We start from the raw sequence: 19,703 nt of genomic DNA, 5'->3' as shown, positions 1-19,703 counted from the left end.
ATCTTTAAAGGGCTTTGATGTTATGGGTCGTTTTTCTTTGTCTGCAGAACTTCACAGTGTTGTTTTTAATGAGAAATAGGGTTGATGGTTTTTATCAGACTTAACAAGTCGTTGCTGGTAGCTGGAATTTCCTGAGTGACTGTAAATTGTAATGTTAGACTATTAGGCTATAGGATTTACCAGAGTTTCAAATTTGTTCTTATAGATCGATCTTCACACTTTCTTATTATATTTTAGAGAGCTGAGAAAAGGGATTGGACGTATTTGTATGCTGCCTTTCAAGAATTAGGCTCAGTGTGGCTTACAGAACAGTTACAAAAATAGAAATTTAAAATACAACAGAATTTAAAATATTGCAATAGAATTAATTACCACATTAATTGAAGCACTTCAAAATACTTGAGTAAAAATGGCAACCTAACTTTTTAAAGAGAACTGGTACATTATAGAAAACCCCTATAGTTGGAGGCACTTAATTTACAAAGACCTACCTGAATGAAAAAGTTTTCATCTGCCTCTGGAAGGAAAGGAAGGAGGGGGCAAACCTGGCTCTTCTTTGCAAAGATTTCCAGAGTCTGAGTGCAGTGAAAGAGAAGCCCCTCTCTTAAATCCCTACCACATTCAGTTCCCTGGATCCAGTGTGGGCTTCACCCGTCCCAGAAAATGAAAGTCCTCACTTCCATTTTTGAGAACCCCAATTTATGGAGAAATAAGATGTTGGTGTAAATAGAACTTGCACCTTGCACCCCATGAGAATTGCGCCATATGAGAAATGTGGGTTTGCCACATTTCTGTGTAATCTCATTCCCCAGCCAAACAGGTACCTTGGGTTTCAAAATAAGACAATGGGGAAGGAGGAAATGTTGAGTAGCTGGCAGCCGTTTGTTTGGCTAGTTGAGAGAGATAATCCAGCCAATGGCCACCAGAGATGGATTTTGAAACCTACACCTTGCCTTTTAGAACTCACTTTTAAGAATCAAACTTGGCATGAACATTTGTCATGATTTTTGGAAATTTCATATTTTTTTTTCTGGACTATCCACAATATATTGCTGCACAGCATGGTGAAGACTAGTGTAGGGAGAAAGCAATTTAAAAAAATTAGTGGATCAATAACAACAATAATAGCCAAGGTCATCCACACTTTGCATTTCTGATCACTATGTATGGGTGTGAAAGCTGGATGGTAAAGAAAGCTGACAGGGAAAAATGATTTGTTTGAAATATGGTGCTAAATGAGAGCTTTGTGGATACTCTGAACTGCCAGAAAGACAAACAAGTGGATCCTTGGCCAAATAATGTCCGAGCTATCTCTAGAGGCTTCTGTTTACATTCATTCATTCATTCATTCATTCATTCATTCATTCATTCATTCATTCATTCATTCATTCATTCATTCATTCATTCATTCATTCAGATATAGGATATTGTTGTGACAGGAAGCAAAAGCACAACTAGCAATCCTGGTAATATCCTTAGTCAGGAAAGAGAAAGTAAAGTACTAGATAGTGGTCTCTATTGACCACTGAAGATCGCTTTATTGATTGAGTGAGTTAGATGGTTTACAAAGCAATTTATCTAGGCATCATATAAAATTAGTTAACATAAAAATAGCATGATAGAAGTCCATCAAAGGGGGAGAAAGGGTTGTATAAATCCAATCCAGCATAAAAATAAATATAAAAAAAGAAAATGAGCCTCGTGGCGCAGTGGTTAAAACACTGTACTGCAGCTAAAACTGTGCTCACGACCTGCGGTTCAAATCCCAGGTAGCCGGCTCAAGGTTAACTCAGCCTTCCATCCTTCCGAGGTCGGTAAAATGAGTACCCAGCTTGCTGGGGGGGCAATGTGTAGCCTGTATAATTAAAATTGTAAACCGCCCGGAGAGTGCTTGTAGCGCTATGGGGCGGTATATAAGTCCAATAAATAAATAAATAAATAAAATAAAAATATAAATCTCAGAAACTCAAAGACACCAGTAAATTGCAAGAACTAACAATGGCCATCAACTTGACTGACAGTATATAGACCCTAGGAGGATTTATTAAAAACAAAACTGCAAGTCTTTGTCTGGTTCCGAAAGGACAATTTGAGCATAAACCTTTTAGAGAGCATTCCAAATAAGCCTCTCATTCTTCTCCTGACCCTCCTCAAATGGCTGTAAAAGGATGGTTTCTTGATCATAGCATGTTTTGAATTGAGAAGAAAGTGACCAAGGTGATCTCTCTCTCTCTCTCTCTTTTTACACACACATATGTATACTTTTTATGTTTGGAAATGGGAAAAAAAGAAGTGCAATTTTGAGATGAAGAGTTAGAAAGTTGTTGTTGGACCCTGAAGGCATTTTAGGACACTGGGGTCTTAATCTGACAGGGTAATGGAAATATTGCTATGTAGAACACTCTGGTTTCTCAGTTGTGTATTTTGCAATGTGTTCTCCCGATGTGCCCATGATGAAACTGCAAGCTAAAATTATCTGTTAATACTTTTCCCTCATGGGCATAAACTCAGGACATGTCTTTCTTCTGTTTGTGTTGGGCCAGTGCATTCCTGCAAGAAGGCTTTCTTGCTGAGATCATGGTAAGTAAGGGTCTTCATGTCAGCAACATTAAGCTGTTCTGTTTATGAGTCACAGATCACTTGGCTGTGTGATACTGTTCCCTGAGTGTGGGTGGTGGCAGTTTTGTTGATTTTGGTTTTGGACTCCAGGAACCATTAATCAGGCTTGCTGACAAACAGGCATCTCATCATTAATAACTACTTTGCAGGTGGACACATCATGATCCTATCCATAATGCAAATAGCTATAACTCTTGAATTTTGCAAATATGAAAGGCTGATGTGAATGGGTTCATTCGTAGCCGAGTGCGACCCCTGTCTTGTCGCCGGAATAAGAGTCGGAGGCTGTTCCATGTTCTTAACACAACTGGATTTATTCGTAAACAAACTTAACTCCATGGGCTCGAACGGGTCCGTTAAACCATGTTCTGGTAACTGATGATAACGACGCACCTTAACTTCAGGTGTCTGAATATCTGTCTTTACAGAGGGGCTGGACCAAAACGTTCCTTGTCGGTCATGGGCCTCAGGGGGGTATTCCTCACCGCACACACCGTCCCACAACAGGGGTGTTTTGCCCAGTCTCCCTCTCGTTGGGGCTGGAGTAAAGAGGGACTGGGACGGATCACCCTCCTCCCCCCACGCTGGTTGCGGGGGTACACCACTATCATCCATTCCAGAGGCTCTAATTGCTCTGGTTGCATATACAGAAACCTGCTTTGGGTCAGAAATGCAAAAAGTTACTTTGGGGGATTACCTCTTCCGGGATATCTCAAGTACTGTGGCAAGCAGCTGTGCTGTCTGAAGTATTCTAGGAGTTATAGTCTATAAAAATTACTTTTCCCAATCTCTGCTTTAGGGGCTGGGGGAAATCTTATATCCAGAGCCTAGTTCTGAGAGCTCACTGCTTCTGTAGGCTGGAGAAGTGGCCTTGTCCATGAAAGCTCCCATTAAAATGTAGCAGTTTTGTCTTCTTTGTTCTTTATTTTTGTTTTGCTTTTGTCTGACGTGCTTCTGCATCAGGCATGTAGTTGAACAGATGATCTGGGTTGTTAAGAAAGAATTTCTGGCATGGAGATCTGCATCAGGCTCTCTCTCTCTTTCTGATTAATAGGAAAGGAGGAAGAGAAACACAACTGCATTGTGTATAGCAGTTAATGCCTTACGATTTAAAACCATTTGCTACATCAAAACAATGAGTTTTGATCACCTCTACAAACCAGTAGCTGCATTTTTAACAACCTGGAATCAAACCTAGAAGCACAAACTGCTACTTGTGCAACTTTAGGATTCATAAATATGTTTATATTAGATAAGGATTATGGTCACATTTATGGTGTATGAGCCATCCAGTGGAATATCTGTAAATAGAACAAAAATCATAATGATTAATATCTTCAACATTTCCAGCTCCGCAGATGCATGGGGCTTTGTTATTTCAGCTGTATTTAATCACAGAATCCATTGTCTGAAACTAGAGTGAACTGTCAACTGTCTGAAGTCTAAAAACTCTCTGATCCGAAAGAAAGTTTGCTTGATAAGGCAAGTCTTTGAACATGAAATAAAAAGAGGGGGTCTGAGATTTTGCACAGATACAACAGAAATGACATGATGTTCTGTGTTGACTAGCCCATCCCAACCCCCATGCAAGAAGTTTAGCTCTTAGATAACCTTGGTTCAAAACTGATCAATTTTGTGGGGACTGAAGTCAAACCAGATTTTGAGTATAATTTTATGATGGATCTTATGCCTATTTCAAGCCTTATGATTCTCATTCTCTCTCTCTCTCTCTCTCTCTCTCTCTCACACACACACACACACACACACACACACACACAAGTGCAATAATTATCTAATAGCACCACCTACTCATACTTACTGATTCAGAAATACATTACATTGAGTTCAGTGGAACTTAGTCCCAATGTGAATATCAGTATAATCAACAGAATGTATTTTGAATTGTTTTGATAATGGAAGAGTTTCCACACTTCCAGACTTTTGTCCCATACTATATGTAATGAAACATAGGTTCCACAAGCTAATGGGGAAGTATCATTAAGATTTTTCCCTCTGCTTCAGGAAAAGCAAAGGATTTGGCCTAGAGATTGGCAATAAATGACCCATGAAGCAAAAAGATAAAAAAACACCCCATGAATCAGGCCATTCCATGGTTCGTTTTGGGAAACACACCTGCCCAGAATGAAATAAAACTGTCTCTGCTTTCTTTGATGTGGGATGTTCAGACATCCTCTGATTCAGAAGAACAGCCAAGCCTGTCAGTGAGTGCATCCCTTCAGGAGCCATGCTCAGGTCAATGAGCCCTCAAGAATCAGTGCCTGTCCCTACCTTAAGGAGCTGGGAGGAAGGGGCTGGACTGAAGATTGCACTGTAAAGGCTGTGCCACAAGAGCCCAAGAAATCCTGAGTATTGTTCCAACCAAAGTGTATTGCCTGGCATAGCAAAGATAGGTAGTTATGATATCCCTCACCCTGTAGAAGAGCCCAGTCCTGTCACTGTCTGCCATTTCACTTGGCATTTGGTTTGAAATATATATTTCAAACTACTTATATATATATATTTGAAAGGCAGTCTTGAGAAAGATGGAGTTTGAGCCTTTCACTAGAGTCCTATCGTCCGGAGTCACAGAAATCAAGCTTTCTCCATCTTTCTCAGGACTGCCTTTCAAATGTTGAAAACACAATCATGTCACCCCTCAGACTTCTCTTTTCGAGGCTAAATATATCAATGTATTCGTGAAGGCTTTCACGGCCAGGATCTAATGGTTGTTGTGGGTTTTCCGGGCTCTTTGGCTGTGTCACTCCCAAGCCAACTACACCAGAGCACAGAGTGCTGTCCTCTGAAGATGCTGGCCACAGAGACTGGCGAAACGTTAGGAAGAACAACCTTCAGAACACAGCCAAAGAGCCCGAAAAACCCACAACAACAACTAAATATATCAACTTCCTCAAATCTTATCTGGAGGTTGAGTCATGACAATTGGACTTCTTTCTAATTAGATTGAGACATTTCACCACACATCCAAGTACTGTAGCTTCTTCAGAGTGAAGTAGCAAAACGTTTCAACTTAATCAGAAAGAAGTCCAGTTGCCATGACTCAGCTTCCAGATAACCTCACCTGGATGACTGAGAATCTTCACAGATATTCCTCAAATGTTGTGTGCAGGCTTCCAGACTTTTTTCATTTTGGTCACCACTGGGCATGTTCCAGCTTATGAATATCCTTCTCAGACTGTGCTGACTAGAACTGAATCCCACCAGCTTAGAGCTCACCAGAGCAGAACAAAATGATGTAATTACTTCCTTTGAGCTAGACACTATGCTTCTGCTAATGCAGCCTAGTATTGCATTTGTCCTTATCTGCTTTTGTTGACTTGCATCTAGCTTGAATTCTAGTAATACATATGTGGCAGTTCCCTATTCAGTTCCTGACCACTACTCCCTTTGTGCTGATCATATTACTCAAGATCTGAACTCCAGCAATGTACAGCATATAGATAAAGAGCTAGCTAGAAAAGGGTACAGGAGGTATGTACTAGTGATTTCCCCATCCCTTGTAGATCTGTGGTGCTCTGCTGATTCTGCATCTGTCCATGTGTATTTAGTTAGGCAGTAAGGTTAGCAAGATTTGTTATGTTACTCACTAGTTTATGGCAGCCAAAATATCTTTAGTATAATGTTCCTCGCTTCACTAAGGTAATTTATTACATTGCACGCACAGGCACATTATTTTATTGGTGTCCCCAGACTAGAAAAACGCAGGAGAATACCGTCCATAATATCATATTCTTATATTGCACCTGGAAAATACGTACAAAAATACAAAAGATGAAACAAAACAGCAGCTCCCATAACATTTTGGACTTGTAAGAGAGCAGCACAACACTGTCAAGAGGCATCTAAAATGCTTTAAAGTCTCCCTTAAAGGTAACTTTTTGAAAGTGTTGCTCATTGCACCAAAATTAGAAAGAAAAAAAGGGTTTCTCATTCCATCAAAAATAATGTTGCAACTACTTGTCATATTACTTTTGAAATGTAAAGTAATTACACCTGTTACCCCTAAACGTATCTACTTAGAGTTAGCTATGTTACTTGTAACTAGAGACTTCCAAGCTGTGGTTAGAGGAAAAACAAGATCTGATTGAGCTCTGTGGCAGTGGACACTGCACCCCTTCACAGGGCAGGATCATGGCCTAAATGTGATGCAAGCAATTTTTTTCAATATCTCCCTTCCAAAGCACGACTTCTTATACTTTGGTATCACCAGTGCCACGAAGCTGGTCTTACAGTGTTCCAGGAAACTAATGAGAATCCTGATGAGAAATGGATTGTGCTTAAGTGTTAACTTTAAATATTCATTAGGGGAAAGTGGTGCGCTGGCAGATCCAATATTGTTCCCCTGCTCGTCCTTCTCATGGTATAGTGTCATTGGTTGACATATGACGCTGCCGCTGTGAAAGACATTGTCCTCATTCTCATGCTTCCTGCTACAACTGAGAAAATTAACCTTCTCTTCTAGCCATTACTGTTCAAGCTGTGAATATTTAATAAGGACAAATTCTCTTTCCTTCATTGTGTTTATAAAACCAATTAGTTACTTTTAGTCATGGTTAATGACTGAACTGCAATGCGTGCCTGAGAATCTTGGAAACAACAGGAACCCTGCAGTAGAGGGCTGTGGATCATAAGACTACTTACAGTGGTGTAGTTGAAATCAAGCTGGCTGAAAATCAATAGGATTAAGCCAGCATGAGAAGAGACCTGGCAGAATAATTAGGATGTGGATTGCATGAGAAGAATTATGCACAACTCCATTTATTATTGTACAGATCAGTACACTTTAATAATGGATTCTTTGGTGTGGTGAAGGACAAAATGTTTTAATTGTCAGCTGTTTTAATCCTTGCTACATACATCACCCCTGTCGAACTGGACAGGACAGAAAGGCAATAGAACAGACACATAAGTAGAGTGATAGGTATAGAGACAGAAAGGATTCGGAACCTGCCCTGGGATTTCACTCCCATTCTGTTTTGCACTTTTCTCCACTGACATCTGATTGGCCACTAGGAGAACCATGGGTTGGGTTACAGAGCCCTTTACTCTGATCCAGCAGGGCTCTTCTTATGCTTTTTGCCGGAAATTGGCTGTGCCTACTATGCATCCTATCTTATACACCACACAAATAAAGAAACAAAAAGGCATATTTTGCTTTAAAGGTTTCTTCCCTTCAGATTTCCTTAGGCTTCCTGTCCCTCCTTACGGTGGCATTTGGCTCCCACTCCTTACTGGAGGGATGGAAAATTTATCATCTTCCAGATTATGTCCAGCAGCAGTTCGTAGCAGCCCTAGCTGACGTAGCCAGGGATGAAGGAGCTGCAACTTGAACAACATCTGGAGGAGGCCACAGGTTGCCCATCCCTACCGTTCAAGAGTCTGGGCCACTGTTGCCTTCTGCACCATGGCTGGGCAACATAGGCATGGCTGGATGTCTTTAAGGCGGCCGCAACTCTTCGTAGCTTTAGTTGTCTGCCACAGTGACTATCACTTCACACACTGATCTCCCTTCATTGTAGAAGGATGACTGAAGGAAACAAAACTATGACATCCATCCAGACATCTATGCTTCACATAAACAGGAGGTAAAAGGTTGCAACCCAGTGCTCACAGACATTGGCAAGAGAGCCAGCATGCACAAGCCCATCCTGTCCCCATTTTTGCCTCTTACATATTCGGCAGGATGCCTGTATAGGTCTTATAACTTGCACCTTCTTTCCATCTGCACGGAGATGAGGGGGTTGAGGACTTTTCCCTATACTGTTTCAAAGGCTTGCTTCAGTTCTAGGCTCTCCATGTTTTACCGTATGCCTGTATGTCTCAGCACATGCATACTTTGCACATAGTTATCATGTACTCTTTTAGCCTTTTGTTTCTGATCATGGGGCGTTCTTGGCAAAGATACTGGAGTGGCTTTGGCCATCTCATGAGAAGAAAAGAGTCCTTGGAAAAAACCTTGATGTTAGGAAGGTGTGATGGCAAGAGGAGAAGGGGACGACCGAGGATGAGATGGCTGGACAGTGTCTGCGAAGCAACCAACATGAACCTGACACAACTCCAGGAGGCAGTAGAAGACAGGAGGGCCTGGCGTGCTCTGGTCCATGGGGTCACGAAGAGTCGGACACGACTAAACGACTAAACACACACAACACACATCATGTACTCTTAATGTTGCAGATACAGCTGACAGAAAGCTTCTCTAGTTGCAACATCTAAGGGTATAAACTGTCACCCAGATGGGCTTGGTTAGGAAATCAATTGAAATCAAAATCATGTAGGAACCAATACCTCAAGGACAAACCTGCATTAAGAGGGATGTATATGCCCTACCATTAACCATTGTCTGCCCCCAATACATCAGAATTTCCTCAGAGATAAGTGTCACAGCAATCAAGCTTGCAAGTTGATTCTTCAATGACCAATCAGAAAACAAGGCACATAGATTAGGAAAAATCATCTGCTGAGACAAGAAGCACCACTTGGGAGAGTTGCTCTGAGAAAAAAAGAGAGAAAGATACACATATGCTCTAGTTTGACCCTCAATCAACCCACCTACCATCTACAAAGCAAAGGTACTAATTACTGCCTGCAATAATAGTTGGTTACCTAGTTGAGAGCAGATTGCCATCGCGTAGTAAGAAGAGAAGTTCACTCGCAGCCAAAAGAAAAGATAAAGTCATTCATGACCAGAAAGACTCTTGTTATTATTTTGTAAGTACCTAAAGGTAAAACTCGGTGTGTGTGTGTGTGTGTGTGTGTGTGTGTGTGTGTGTGTGTGTGTGTGTGTGTGTGTGTGTGTGTGTGTGTGTGTGTGTGTGTGTGTGTGTGTGTGTGTGTGTGTGTGTGTGTGTGTGTGAGTGATGTGCCATCAACTCAGAACTGAGCCACAGTGACCTTTCTAAGGCCTCCAATGTAAGTGAGATATTTAAGGAATGGTTTCGCCAGTTTCACTCCTTCAGTGAATTTCCAGAGCTGAGCAGGGATTTCAACCTGGCTTTCCTGAGTCATAGTCTGTCACTCTGTCCTGTACACCACACTAAAACTCTCTAAAACTCATCTACCTAGACCAATTACTGGAAGGAAAGAGACAACGATGGCGAAAGATATCCTAACTTCTGAGACAGAAGGTCTGCACTGTCCCACCCCTTGGCCATCTTGTCCTCTCTCCACTGTGGCCACCCACACTGTGGTAGCCAATGTACTCCCTTTCCCAAAACTGCAGCTTAAGGGGAGATATTTCTACCCCCTGCACTTCCTTAGTGTGTGGTATAGGTATCCTCTCAGATTAAGGCATTTGGGGTTGGTAGGCTCTCTACAAAACCATACCAGCCTCTTTTTTGCTGCTTCATGGAAGTAGCAGGCAAGGGGGTTTCTGGAGACATTGCCTGCCTGTCTGCCCAATGCCTCACTCCTAGGGTCCTTGGATCAAGGTAATGGGTGGACAGTCCAGGAAATACTCTGGAGAACTGCACTGACCACTCATGCTATGGCATTTGCTTCAGTGGAAGAGAAGCCAGGGTGGGTCTTCAGAGCACTAGCCTGCCTGATGCCTTATTCTGAGAGGCACTGGATTGGCAAATTGTTTAAGAAACATGCCCCACCTTGATGCCTCAGGATTCATCACGAGGTGTATGGCTCTGACTGAGGCAATCTGGGAGAGTGGTCCCTTTTTCCCACAGATCAAGTATCACTCACTCCCAAGCTTCCACATCTATTTTAATTTGTCTTTTAATGCAATCTGGATTCTTCCAATTTGAATCCCCTCACCATAAAATATCCCCTCTTTTCCTTCTTCTAGAATACCCCCAAATTCTTCTTAGGCCCTCCCAATTCTCTGCCTGAAGATTCCTTGTTGCTTTCCATCCCATGAGGGAGACAGAGTTAAAACACTCCCACAGATTATATCACAGCTGATATAAGGGGAGTTCAAATTGTGCAGGTCCTGTAGGAATCAGGCTTCTTCCAGACAAAGAAACAGATAGGGCCAATGCATGTGGACCAAACCAGGCTGGAGCCACCCCCTCCCACCCTGCCCACCCACAAAAAAACCCCAACACCAAAGTGAAGGAAAATAATCTTGAAGTAGAAGGAAAGTGGAAGGGATCAATAGTAACCTCATGTAATGTCTTGCAGATCCATTGATTGATTGATTGATTGATTGATTGATTGAACTTCTAAACCAATGGTTCTCAAACTGGAGTCTCTATATGTTCATGGACTGCAATTCCCAGAAGCCTTCACCAGTTGCTGTGCTGATTAGGATTTCTGGGACTTGCAGTCCAAGAACATCTGGGGATCCAAGTTTAAGAACCACTGTTCTATACCATCCATCTGACCAATGGGTGATGTACAACAGTAATTCTAATTGATGGAGCAAACAGTATGTGTGAATGTGGCTTCTGCCAGCGATGGTGATGGCAGCAGGCATCTCTCCCAGTGGTGAGAAGTACACAATTCATTGCTCAGCCTCATTGATTGTCAAAGGCAAGGGGTTCACCCCATGTCAGAAGAGGGTTAGCCCTGGAAAAGACACAAGTGATTTTCTCACTTCTGTTTGAAGGACGTCACAATAAGCAGCTAAAAGAGCTGTCCCTATGTAATGGGTTGCAGCAGCAGGCATGAGAGAACAAAAACACTCTTTCAGCCTCAAATACAGAAAGGCCCTTCTGCACACATGCATATGGCAGGCCTCTGAGAAAAGCTGTTTTGAATTCTATTAACGTTCACACCTAACGTTCTCTCTTTAACATGCTTGTCATTCACATCCACTCACATGCCTCGATTCTTGAACATATCCTTGTTAGGGAGAACAGATGGTTTCGGTTTCAGTAGATGAACCTCTCAAGTTTGTCAGAATTGCTGTTCAGATTTGTGGATAATTTGCTTAAATTGGAGCCTAAGCCACCGTGCCCTTGTGATGTCATTCCACCACCCCTCTTCCACCTTTCCTTAACTCTGGCTGACAGAACAAAAAGAACAGCTTACCATTACAGATGCAGCCAATCACTGAACATTAGTTGGCCACTTACAGTGGGTAGTTAATCAATTCTTATGCCTTGTAATTATACTCAGTGCAACAAAAGGAAGACTCGATTCTGAAAATTAAGCTTGCCTGTGTGCTGGCTTGTGTTTAGAAATTTCTGAAGTGTACCATGTGTTCAGAATTCTCCTTCCTCTCAGAACCTCTCTCCATAAAGGTCAAGCCTAGTTCCATTTCTGTTTGTGGCACCTGGATGATAATTTATACAATAAACATCAAGCAAAACTGAAGTGAGGTGGAATTTTTTGGCTGTCATGCTCCAGATTCCTAATTCTTCTTCCCCGTCCAACTCTGTGAAGAACCAGTGTTGGAGAGAGAAGAAGAAATAGTCTAAGGGGTTTCTCATGAAAGTGTCCGCGATGTTTTGAATGAACACCACATCAGACAATGTGTTTGGAGAGATGTGTCACTGGTTAGCATTAATCCCACTCAAAAACTGCTCTGTTTTCAAGATGTAGCTCTCAGTTGGCTTCTTCAGCGTTTTTTTTCAAAGCCAAAGAACTAATAGCTGAGTCTGTAAAAATCAGTTTTTGACCTCTGTGAGAAAAACATCTCCATTTTCAAAGACTCCACTTTATTATTGTTCCCTCACTGAACCTGGAAGCCATTTGAAAATGAAAGCTCAATAGCAATCTCACTAATTAGTTACAGGTTCTTAAGAATACATGCTTAAGTAACCACACTGAGGCTACATCTTTTCCTTTTCTAAAAAAAAAAAAAGTTCAGGAAAGCAACAGTTGACATGTAGTCTAGAAATCTGACTTACGAATGCATATATGAATTTGATAAAACTTTATAATTATGTTCATTATTGTATGCCTTTTCACATGGATCCTTGACTATCTAAAGGTTTACGCAGGCACAAGGCACTGTGAAAAAATTCCCGTGCTCAAACGGCATGAGAACAAAGAGCCCATATGCTGTAAGCAATCAATCCAGAATATTCACGGTTATCAGCTAGCGCTCCAAAAGCAGAAGAGAATTATCTGGAACTTGTTAAAGAGAGTTATATGTTTTCTTCCTGAACGTTGGTTTTGGTTTTTCTGCACTTCTTACCTTTCACATTTGTTTATTTACCTAGAATATTTATTCACTGTTCATTAAAAACATCTCAGGTGTAGTGCACAGAATTTAAGGCCAGTAGCATCTAATCCCCTGAGATTTCAAAGCCAAAATCGGAAATCACAGGGTATGCCCCTATGATGTCACCAGTGCGGGATTTTCTGATCTCACAGGGACAGTGGCATAGAATGTCACAGTGGCTGCTCCTTTTGGACTTCAAAGAGACAGGCAGTGAAGCGTTGGGAGCAAACCGATTTTAAAAATAGGAATGGGAAAAATCAAGATAAATGGGTCCAGAATTCATATAAAGCCCAGCTATTCAGGTAATATGGCAACCAATATCATGGGGGGGGGGCAGAAAACATGTTTCTTTTTGAACACAGGCAGACAAATGCAGTGGTTGCTCTCATTTCTGCTAGGGATTGCATTGTACCCAAATGTACCTATATATCATAAAACAAGAGGGGGCGGGTTTCCAGGCTCTCACTCACTCACTGCTGGAGCTCATTGCATTGCTGATGGTCCACTCCTTGCCTCCCCTCATACTTGGCTTTTTGATATGGTGACATTGCACAAGCAACACACACACACACACACACACACACACACACACACCCTTGGCATTGAGCCAGTGAGCTCTAAAACCTGCAAGGGAGAAATGAAGGTTTTTAAGTAAGCATGAGCAACATGGAGGCCATTGGCCATCTGCAGCTATTCAGGGACATTTTGTGCTCCCCAATACCCCAAACCTCTGAACTTAAAAGAAAACAAAATGCCCAGAAAATCCCCTTGTGCCTACTAAGAAGCACTCAGGACAAATTTGTCATGTTTTCAAGTTATTCGCAACACCACTATGTTCTGAAAAATATAAACTTTTTTTAATGCCCCCTTACAGAGCAGAAGAGGGGCCTTTTCTGTTTATGAAGGCTGTTTATGAAGACCTTCATGGACCCCCCCAAAAGGCCTTCCAATGGGGACGGGGGAGGTGTCTTAAAAAAAAAAAAGACAGATATTAGGCTACGGTTGTGGAATTTTTGCATGGGGATGTCACAGGGTTCTCCCTCACTTAAAGGGAAAAACAAAAAACAAAATCAGAAGTAGAAATCCAGACACTGCCTGTTTTGACTCTCACAAACTTTTGAGCCCCCTTTTTACCCAGTCTTTGTGGAGTGCTGGAGGTGACATTTTGGACACACAGACCCCACCATTTCCAACAAAGTTGCTCACCTTTGCATTGCTATAGCTTGGAAGACAATAAGCCATGAGTTTATGATAAGATCTATTCTGTGGACAACTAGCACCTCTTGCAAATATGTCCCAAATGTTGTCTGTTTATTTGCTTGCTTGTTAGTCCTGAAAAATTACTGAAATGGTAAAAGGTAGAAAAACATACTTTTGTACAGATGCTGATTTTTTTGCTTTCATCGCAAAAATATTTTCAAATCTTTATCTGTTGCCTCTAAAAAATTATGAGACCTACAAAATTTTTTGCACAGATATGACTGATTTTCCAGTTTCAAAAAACTAGTTATTTTATTCAAAAACTCCAGGCACAGTCAAAATTATAAAAACATTGACTGGTATTATGTAACAGATACATGTTTTGCCCAAAAACCTGAGTGTTGGTTAAATATCGGCACAGTATGTATGCTGTTCCTAATATTGCTGGTTTTTGTACCTCTGATGGTGTGATTTCTGATATTGTTCCCAAAGCCCCAGTGACTACGAGGACCACTGAAGTGTTTCTTCCAGAGGTGAGATGTTTCAATTGCCAGGTCTCTGTACTTGGTTAGTTTTTCCAATCTTTATTTTCTTTATTTTCCCTTGGAATTGCAATGTTAATGATCCAGACCTTTCTTCATTCTATTACTACTATGTTTGGTGTGTTATGTTCAAGGTGTCTGTCAGTTAGGGTCTGAAAATCATCATCATCATCCATTTTATAACTGGAGCAAATCTCACAGTTTTTGATCATGTGGTTGCATTCTAAGACGAAGGGAGCACAGGTTCTGGCTGACTCTGCCTTCTAGCCTTCCGAGGTTGATAAAATAAGTACCCAGTTGGGGAGGGGGGAGGCAATGTGTAGCCTGCATAATTAATTTGTAAACTGCCTGGAGAGTGCTTTTAGTGCTATGGAGTGGTATATAAGCAGCATGTTTTGCTTTTGCTTTGTAGCGAATGACTGACCGAAGGATAAGGCAATAACTCACTCTTTTGTACATAATTCCTTAATACAAGTTCTGTGATGTTGATAGCATATCTGAACCTCCACACAAGTAATGAGTAATCCTGGGGGACCCTCACATACACACAATCCCTATTTTTAAGAGCAGGATAAATATGCAATGGATGAATGGAAAAAGCATCAGAACTGCACCATTAAATACAAGTATGTGGGGAACACCTGGTGGCACATTAAACACTAATATATGGCACAAGGGAAATATTCAGCAATGAGAAAACAATCCATATTGCATATTTAAATATTGAGAAATGCAGCTACATGTGTTAAGTTATTTTAATTCTTTGGCCTCTCACTTCTATTGCATTCTGATTTTTCTCCCTCTTTTTGAATTGGACAGCATTTATACTTTTAGAAATTGAATCTGGTGTCTGAGATGCTCCAGGAATTAGTGAAGCAGAAAATAATTGGTTCCTTTCAAATTTCATTTAGGTTTTAACTACATCTCTGATCACAGAAATGGTAAGTCTACTGAAGTGGAGATATGTGTGTGTGTGTGTGTGTATGTCTGTCTGTGTCTCTGTGCTCTCAATTCCCCTCCCCCCGGCCACCTACTGCCTCAGTGGTAGGTAAAGATAAAAAGTGGGAATTGTCTTCTGCATTTCTATAGATGCGCTGGTTGACTCAAGCATCAACCGAGAGAGTGCAACCCCATTTACAGAATATCATTGCTTTGCAATGTTATATATTTTGAAGTTTTTCCTGTGGTGAGAATGATTGTGATTTATACATATATTGCAAAGAATTACAATTTGTTTTCATCATAGGTTTCCAGCAGTTTTTCACTCCCCTGCCTGGTGTCAGATAATGTACTGCAAATGAAAAGACTAGCCATCAGATAAGAAAAACATAAAATACATTTGTAAGCATCCAACACTATTGCAGTCATAATACAATCCAGAAATTAAATAGAACCTTATACAACACGACATCATATTAATAAAACATACAAAGCGCCACCAGAATTTAAACAGGATAATAAATTGGAAGAAAAATAAAATCTAGCACAATTCTTAACAATAATAAAAATAACACCAAGTTTACTTTCCAAAGGACCCCACAAAATGACACTCTAGGGTCAATATATTCCACTATATTGGCACCACTACCAAGAAAGTCCTGCTGTATCCCATTTACTCACATAGACAAGAAGGTCTCTTTTTCTTTCTCATCCAAGAAGACGTGTAAATTGAAAGGTACCTATGTTGAGTCTAGGCTGCCCATGGCTTTATACACAAAAGGCACGATTACATATGTTGAACCAAGTCTGGAATTTAAAAAATGGTCTGTGCGATTGTTAAAATGCAAGAAGAATATATGGGCACATTTCTCTCTGAAAATAAGCCATGTTTCTATTTCCTGGACCAAATGAGATACTTGAAGAATGCCATCTTCAAACACTCCTTTAGGAAATGAAATGGAATCCACAAGTCCCAGTAATGTGCAGGCCAGTGCTGACCTATCCATTTCTCCAGACGTTGTAATAGTTCTAGATAGGTTAAATTCATTTCAGAACATATATTGAAAGAAAATAGAAATTTAAATATTTTTTCATGAGCATGCCTTTAAAATCACAGACAAAGGGGGTAACATCAGAATTTGAGGTAAATAAGCAGGTTCAACATGTCTGCAGGTTCAACTAGTCACTTCCAAAGCATACTCAGAAATGACCTGACTCTTGACTTTTCTCCCCAAATCCAAGATAAGTTACAGCTCATGAAGGACAGATAGGCAACTGCAGTACTCCATTATTTTTGAATTGCAACTCCCATAATCCCTCACTATGGTCGATGCTGTCTAGGGCTGATGGGATACCTGGCTAGACAACATCTGGAGAGCCACAAGTTGCCCATCTCTTCTCTAAGGTGTGGGAACAAGGCATCACGTTCTTCAATGTGCATCCCCCTAAAGTCATATCTAGCCCAGTAGTTTGATCCCATAGGGATCAACTAGATGTCAATGAGGAAAAGCCCAGAAGTAGGGGCTAAGTTCAACAGTACTTTCCTGGTGTTGCACATTTTAGTTCTGTCTATCTGTCTATCTCTTGAGCAAATGATTTATAAACTGCTTTTCTGTCTGGCCCAGAGCCACCAAGGTGTCACACACAACAAGGATTAGAGCTAAATGTCTCAGGTTGGCATAATCTTATTCAAGAAGATTTCAGGGCCAAAATCTTAGACCAAATCTTGGCTCTTGTGATGTCACTGAGGCAAGACAGGCAAGGTTTGGGAAGGGAACCAGAACTGCTTCTGGAACAAATGATTGCAATCATCATCATCACCATCATCATCATTGTAGAACTGCAGAGATGGAAGAGACCCTATGGATCATCAGGTCCAGCCCTTCTTAAAGAGGCCCAATGTCCAGCTCCACAACCAGAGATCTAAACTACTGAGCTGTCCAGCAGTTCAAATAAGCATGCAGGAGATATGGGTTAATGGGCTGAGGATCTGAATGAAACCTCTTTAACCCAGAACCATGGTAACCCAGAGCTGTGAGGACGAATATACAGTATTTCTCCATCCAGGGTAATTGGCTAGATTTTATTTGGAATTCAAAATGCTACCCACTATCCATTTAGCCCATCAGCCAGTGAGTGAATCCGTTTACTGGTAGAAAAAAGTTTCATGAAAACAGAATAAACTAAGGAATCTCTGTGAATGTTGAAATTTTAGGAATGTTTGGTGCTTAGCTGGTCTGCAAATAGCTAAAATTTGTTTGCAGAGCTGCTTTCAAGTGATCCATAGCAAGCAATAAAGCCAGAGTAATTAATGTTGTGTGTGGATTATGGGAGCTGAAGTCCAGAAAGGAATTCTTTGAAGCTCTGATATTATGTTGTTGTGTTATGTACAATCAGGTTGCTTCCAACATATGGTGATCGTATGAATGAGTGAACTCTGAAATGACCTGTCCTTGACAGCCCTGCTCAGCTCTTGCAAACTTAAGGTGGTTTCCATTATGGAGTCAGTTCATTTCATATTTAGCCCTCCTCTTCTCCTGCTGTCTTCACATTTTCTGAGCACTATTTTATTTTCCCCAGTGAGACCTGCCTTCTCCGATGTGTTCAGAGAATGAAAGCCTTTGCTTTTTCATTTTTTTGCTTCTAAAGAAATTTCAGGCCTCCATTTGAGTATTCATTTTTTTCTGGCTGAAATCTCCAGTAAGTCCTTGGTAACAAATAAAGAAATTTGCTTTTCCAATATTGTGAAGTAAGATAAGCTGCAGACCACTTTTTATATTTCTAAGAGGCTGTGTCATTACCTTTCCAATATATTAAAATACTGTACAGTATGTCTTTGCCAACATGTGAGGGAATGCAGACGTGTATACAATTAGAGATAGAGAGGCTTCCTTTCACAATTTCTTTTAATATTTTTAAAAACTAGGTTTGCCTCTTTCTTCTGAGCAGTTGCCCTCAGACTATATGCCGGAATGAAACCAATTTCAGTTTCTAAATCACCATGGCCAAACTCCTGTTGCTAAATGAAGTATATTGATAGAGTAGGCCCATTGATCAATGGGGATTTAGTGAGACTTTATTAATTTAAATAGGCCTGCTCTAAGTGCAGCGTATTATGCCAAAGTAAGTTACTATGCTAAATAATAGAATTTTGGCCATCAGTTTTGGACAAGGACTAAGCGCATGGAAAAGTAATGTGTTCTTAAAATAAAAAGACTTTTTTTAAAAAAAAAATGCATGTATTACCCAGAGCAGTAACCAGCAATTTTGGCACCAGGGGAAACAGCATAAAATATGCCCCGCCCATCAGCTTTGTAATTTGTGATATGAAAGAAATAATTATAGCACTAAATATCTTGCCAGCATTTCTCCTATTCCACAGGTGATCAAGAGCACAAAACAAATTAAAAACATGTTTTTGGTTAGACAGACAAGGCAGGCAGAGAGACAGGCAAACAGATAAATAGTTTCATGTATATATCATAAGTAGAGACAGGCAGAAATTAAAAAATGAATTCCAAAATGCACTAATCTGTTGATTCATGTAATCATAAGTGACACCTCTGACGAATATGAATCAATGAATTTTCAGCAATTTTTGATTTATCAATTTGTCCAGCTAGGCACCTAGAGACAACAAAATTGCAGAGAGGCTTCACCTGACTCTCTTCTACAAGCCATGCAAGTTTGTTGCAGTTTGGGTTTCAGACATCTGTGTTATACATGCACAAAGAGGGGTGCCCAGGAAAGTCCCCCCAGCACCTAGAGAACCCAAATCACAGAGAAGCTTCTTCAGACTCTTGTATACAATCCTTCCATGTTTGGTGAAGACTGAGTTTCAGACATCCAATTTATACACCCACAAAGTTGGCACCCCCAGGAAAGTACCCTTTAGCAGCTGGCTTGTGGCAGTGCTGTGATTTTCCCCAAGCCAGTTGCTAAAGGGCAGTTTCCTGGGGGTGGAGGTCTATTTGTGGGTCATCGAAAATCCAAACTTCACCAAATGTGCAGGGCATGTAGAGAGGCAGGGGAAGCTTCTCTGTAATTTTGGGTTCTCTAAGTGCATGGGGAGAGCATTTTATAGGGTTTTAAAATCATGACAAATTGATAAATGCATCCATTGATTAATGAGGAAAAATTGTAAATTCGTGATTCATAATTAATTGACCTTGACAAATTGCAAATTGTGACAAATCACCATTTTTTCAGTTCGTGCCCATCTCTAACCATAAATTGGCTGTGTTCAGCCTGGAGGCCTGGTC

This window comes from Pogona vitticeps, chromosome 3 (genome assembly GCF_051106095.1).
Source record: "Pogona vitticeps strain Pit_001003342236 chromosome 3, PviZW2.1, whole genome shotgun sequence".
In the NCBI taxonomy this organism is placed as follows: domain Eukaryota; kingdom Metazoa; phylum Chordata; class Lepidosauria; order Squamata; family Agamidae; genus Pogona; species Pogona vitticeps.
Note: the sequence above shows the minus strand (reverse complement) of the source record.